Genomic DNA, 6,215 nt, shown 5'->3' with positions numbered 1-6,215 from the left:
CTATCTTTTTAGGAGGTTGCACAACGTCTTGTTGAATGCTTCCGTGAGTCCGTTGGCCGGAGCATGACACATAGAAGACTTGTGCTGCTTGAACTTGTATTTGTCGTAGAGCTCATCCACGAGTCGGTTGGAGAACTGTTTTCCGTTGTCAGTGATAATGTAGCGAGGCACACCACATCGGTGAATGATATGTTCCTTGATGAAACGAATGACAGTTTTCTTTTTGACTTCCCTTAAGGGTATGGCTTCAGCCCACTTGGAGAAGTAATTTGTTGCAGCTAGGATGTAAGCTTCTCCTGCAGATGACTTTGGCGTAATTGGTCCTACAACGTCCAATCCCCATGCGTTGAACGACCATGAAGCAACTATAGGGTGTAATGGTTCAGGCGGTTGATGTATGAAGTTGGAGTGGAATTGGTAGGCTTGCCACCTTTTGGCATGTTCCAGGCAGTTCTTCACCATGCTCGGCAAGTAGTAACCCATTCTTTTGAGATGGAAATGTAGCTTTGGTCCAGACTAATGCGCCCCACACATACCTGAATGTGCTTCTTCCATAGCTTGATTGGCTTCTTCCTCACCTAGGCATCTTAGGAGCACTCCTTCAAAATAGCGTCAGTAGAGTTTTCCTTTGTAGTAAAGGAAGCGAGGTGCTCGTTGATGTATTTCGGTATGATGTCTAAGATCATCTGGAAGCTTTCCGTGCTCTAAGTAGTCGATCAGCGGTTGTCTCCACTCTTCAGCGTCGACTGGAAGTACTGAGATTATATTTGTATCATCCAGTAACATTTCAGTAATGAGTAGGGTCACCCATGTTTGGCAAACTGGCACGTCTGCAGCTTCTTCTTTTCCTAGTGTCATACTCGAGGCTAGATTGGTGAGAGCGTCTGCCATTTGATTTTCCTTTCTTGGCACATGTTCTAGTGTCACGGCCTTGAACTTTTGTAGCAGTTGAGTTGCCAGCCAGAAGTATGGGACGAGATCATCTTTCCTCACCTCATATTTAGTTAAGAGTTGATTGATTATGAGCTTGGAGTCGCCATACCTCAAGAGCTGTGATTTCCATGTTGATCGCCATTTGGAGCCCGATGATCAACGCTTGGTACTCAGCAACATTGTTGGAGCATAGCTCACTCAGTTGGAAGGAGTAAGGTAGTATTTGCCTTTGTGGCGACATGAATACTACTCCCGCCCCCGCTTCGTCTACTCGTGTGGATCCGTCGAAGAACATCATCCATGTCGGGAAGATGTCGATGTAGAATACCTCATCGTCAGGCAAGTCGTTTGAGATTTTCCAATCAACTGGGATTGGGTGATCGGCAAGGAAGTCTGCTAGCGCTTGTCCCTTGACGGCTTTAGCTGGGACGTAGATGATCTCATATTGATTAAGAAGCAAAACCCATTTAGCTAGTCGCCCTGTCAAGACTGGCTTGGACATGACGTTTGACATAGTCAGCTTTAGCAACCAGGTGGATGGTGTAAGCATGTATGTAATGTCTAAGCTTCTGAATGGCAAACACCAAAGCGAGGCATATCTTTTCTATTGGGGAATAGTTCAACTCAGTGTCGATGAGAGTTCAACTGAGGTAGTAAAGTGCTCATTCTTTCTGGGATTCATTCTCTTGTGCCAAGAGTGTTCCGATTGAACTTTCCAGAGCAGCAATATACAATATGAGCAGTTTCGCGGGCACAGGTGCCCCCAGGACAGGTGGACTTGAGAAATATTTCTTTATGCTTTCAAAAGCATTATGGCATGCTTCGTCCCATATGAATGGAACATCTTTCTTCATGAGGCAACTAAACGGTTGACAATGCCCTGTGAGGTTGGAGATGAAGCGTCTGATGAAGGCTAGCCATCTTTGTAGACTTTTCAGCTCGTGTAGGTTTCTTGGCTAGGCATGCTTTGAATGGCCTTGATCTTTGATTGGTTCACTTCAATACCACGGTGCTTGACGATGAAGCCAAGGAATTTTCCAGAGGTGACGCCAAATGCACACTTTAACGGGTTCATCTTAACGTTGTATTTTCGCAGCCTTTCGAACAATATTCGCAAATCCTTCAAGTGGTCTAGTCTTTTCTTTGTCTTGACCACCAAATCATCTACGTAACATTCTACGTTTTTGTGTAGCATGTCATTGAAGATTTTCTGCATTGCGCGTTGATACGTAACTCCAGCGTTCTTTAGACCAAAGGGCATCACCTTGTAGCAGTAGATACCTTTTGGAGTGCGAAACGCTATTAGTTCCTCATCTTCGAGGGCCATGCGAATTTGATTGTACCCAGAAGAGCCATCCATGAATGACAATGCCTCATGGCCAGTGGTTGTGTCCATCATGATTTCAATGATTGGTAAGGGGAAGTCGTCATTTGGGCAAGCATCGTTAAGGTCCCGGAAGTCTACGCAAACACGTATTTGTCCTGATTTCTTAAGGACAATGACGATGTTGGAGATCCACTTGGGGTATTGCATTTCTCAAATAAAGCCTGCTTCGATTAGCTTGTTGATCTCAACCTCGATTTGTGGGATGAGCTCAGATCGATAGCGTCTTTGAGTTTGCTTTATCGGTCGCGTTCTAGGCTTGACCGCAAGATGATGAACAACGATGATAAGGTCCGGGCTGGGCATTTCCTTGTAGGTCCAAGCAAAGACGTCTTTGTACTCTAATAGCAGCTGGTAATACTCCTATATCTCATCCGTACTTAATAATGCATTTACGAAGATAGGCTTTGGTTCTTCGCTTGTGCCTAAGTTGAGTTCCTTGAGATCATCAACCGTGGCTTGCCTCCTCATCTTCAAGCTGTGGTGGTGCAGCAGTGACATCTTCCTCGGGGATTTCGTCTCTTTGCCTTCTTGAATCATGATGTGGAAGACATCTTGGACCTCCTCTTTAGTGCTGTCTTTTCGAGCTTGTTAGCATGAGGATTGTCCGGTGTGGATGATAGTACGCCTTCTTACTTTCAATTGTCCATTTGTGTCAACCTCTAAGATTGCTTAGCGCTTCATCCTTGAAGGAATCAAGCTTCGAACATCACCTTTTTCTGCTAACCCGTCGAGCTTTTCTTCCTTTGGTGTTGTCTTCCTCTTTCTAGAAGGTTTCTCATTATCTTCAAATCTTTCCGAAGCTGACCGTCGTGGAGGAAAACTAGCTGTGTTGCTTTGTTTCTTAGGTTTTGACAACCTTTCGAAAATAGAGCTTTGGGATGTTGACACGTTAAGCCTCTTGAAGACACAGGTTCGGTCTTGACCGCCAATGCGATTAAGCACTGAAATTCTAGGTCTTGAACGGCTCATCCTATCGAAGACTAACATCCGAGGGGCGGGTTTGGGCTCTTCTTGGTTTTGTTCAATGCTCACACTGACGTATTGAGCGCTAGTGTTTTTCGCTTTGTTTGAAATCATCATGGGTGCATTTGGTGTAAAGCTAAGTCCACTTTGTTGTTGTCAACCCCGTAACCATGCTCCTTTAACTTCTTTTGAGTCTTGGTGAGGTTACGTTCTTTGTCGCTGACGGTGTTTGAAACCTTCTTTATAGGATTAGAAGAGGAAGCGAAGTCATACCCAGCCTTCGACATGAGTTTATAGGCGTTTGGATCAAAACCTTCCTCGGTCCTCTTGGTTGGAAGAAAGCTTGATTCCACCCCTTTTGGTAAAGCTTTTATGAAGCCTTGTGGTAATTTTGCAACCTTCACCACCTAGCTATGTTAGAGGCAAAACTGCATTCGTTTTGAGCAACTTCACATTATCTTTGTGCCATTGTGTATCAGCTTTTCTTGCTCCAGTTTTGAATGGAGATTGACCATTCTTTCTTCTTGACATCGGGATGTATTGAAATATGGGTGTGTTCAGTCCTTTTGAAGGCGTCCTACTCCCTTTGGTTGTTGTAGGTTTAGCAGGCTCGTCATCGTCTTTGCTTGAAGATGGCACGGCTTCCCCTTTTTGCATTTTAGGCATGGCTTGCCACTCCTGTTTTTTAGGTGCTGCTTTGCCTGTGGATCTGATCTCTTCTGGAAGAGCTTCGGGCACCATGTCTTCCTCCATGTAGAACTTGGCATCTACAAAGTGTGATTCGACTTCGGTGAATGGCTTGGTGTCGCCTTGGATCACCTTCACTCCTTCTCGGTAAAATTTTAAGCATTGGTGAAGGGTGGACGGTACTACCCCATTTGCGTGGATCCAAGGTCTTCCAAGGAGTGTAGGAGCATATTTATGCTACTTAGTTATGTTGTTTCCTTGCATTTAGTTAGTTAATTACTATTTATTTTAGTCTTTTAAGCTATTTGAGTATGTTTTTAGGTCCTAATGGCAAAAGGAGCAAGAAAGTGCATTTTGAAGCTGAGCAATTTTGGGCATGGATTGGATAGCTTAACTTTGGAGCAAAATGGATGGACGAAATTGAAGTCAAGAAGGGCTAGGAAAGGCTACAAATCTGGAGAAAGAAGTTCTAATGCAAAGAAGATAAGGAAATAGCAAGAAAAAAGGAACCTTATCCAACCTTATCTTATCCTATCCTAACCAATCTTATCCTTTCCTAACTCTAACATTATCCTATCTTATCCTATCCAAATCAGGTTGTGCCTTAAATCTAGCTAATTAGAAGGGATCAATTATACATTTAAACACCTAATTCAGATTCTAGAAGCTTAATCCCTTTGTATGCCGCATGTAGGCCATTCCTTGTAGGTTTAGGAGTTATAATCCTTCCTCTATACCTATGCCGTGTGTTCTTGTCCCTTTAGGTTTAGGAATCTGCCCTAAATACTCTTTCTAGATCACCCTATCTTCCTCCTACAAGTGTGCCGCACCTATCCTTCTAGAAGTCCCTAAAACCTTGCCGTGTATCCCTTATTCCATTCCTTTTTGGTTTCTGTGAAGACTTAACCCTTTTCCCATTGGATTGTGCAATCCTTTTCCTTCAGAAATTGTGCATAAATTAGCCTATAAATACAACCTTATGCCGCACCATTCAAAACATCCATTCACACATTCATTCATTCATACTTTCAACCATCAAACACCACAATTCAACTTACACCACCTTAGTGCCGCAAGCAAGGAAGGAAGGAGAAGAAGACTTGTGCAATCTGCCATCCAAGGGAGTGCCGTGCATGCCATTGGAGTGTGGAGCGTTTCTTGGTTCTTTCTATCCTTAATTTTAGTTCAATGTTTATGTTAATTTGGTTTTCAATTATGATGAACATGTGGAACTAATTTCTTTTTAGTTAAAGGTGAATTCGAAGCCATGATTATATGTTTTATATGAATTGATTACGTCCAGTTATTGTTTCTTAAGGCATGAATATGATTTGCTTATCTAAGTTATTAAAACTTGTTTATGTATATGGGTTGGGGGTCGACACTTAATTTGCATGCATGAATTTGATGCTAAAGTATAAGGGAGTCTCACGTAATAGTTATTCACTTATATTCACAAGTAGTGGAGGTTGCTAGTCAAAATCGCGTTAAGTAAATCCTTGGTATGAGTCTCATGCGTTTCATAGTGATAAATGCCTTGTCAATGCTTATGGTTTTCACAAAACTTAATGACTTTTGATATGTATCTTTATTATGTGTTTCATATAAAGGACTTGCGAAAGATAATTTGATTGTAATGCGTATTCATTCAATTCAATGAAATAAGGAAAATTTGATGGTTAGTTGTGCGATGCAACTAACTTGGGGCGTTGTCATTCATAGTCTAAAGGAATAATAACTGGAAATTGGTTCATATGCATATATCATGTGTGGAAAAGGACCCTCTAACTAGCCTTTCACCCATTTAATTCACTTAAATTCGTTTTTCCAAAGTGTTTTCTACAAAGTTTTTGTTTTAAGTTTTAAATTCGTCAAAAACAATCCCCCTTTCATTTAGTCTTATTATTTGAGTCAAAATCTGTTTTCTTTGAGTCTTTTGAGTTAAGTTAAGTCCTATTTTCGTCCAAATCACTTGTTAGGTCTAGAATTGAGTCTTTTTTATTGTTGTTGCTGTTTTAAGTGTCTTCAGTTAGTTTTGAATCTATGGAGTCTAGTTTAGTGTTTTTGAGTCTTATTTGTATTGATTAATCCCTAGTTAATCCCTGGTCTAGAACGATCCCTACTTACATATCTACTACAATTGTCACAAATAGGGTTTAATTTGTGTGTCAAGGTAATTTTCACATCAAGGAGCAAGTTGTAGGAAGTTCTTACATCAATCATGTGGAATATCGTGCTTGATTTG

The sequence above is a fragment of the Pyrus communis genome, chromosome 5 (genome assembly GCF_041283825.1).
Source record: "Pyrus communis isolate YQ-2024b chromosome 5, ASM4128382v1, whole genome shotgun sequence".
In the NCBI taxonomy this organism is placed as follows: domain Eukaryota; kingdom Viridiplantae; phylum Streptophyta; class Magnoliopsida; order Rosales; family Rosaceae; genus Pyrus; species Pyrus communis.
The sequence above is the reverse complement of the archived record's forward strand: the minus strand, read 5'-3'. Positions refer to the sequence as shown.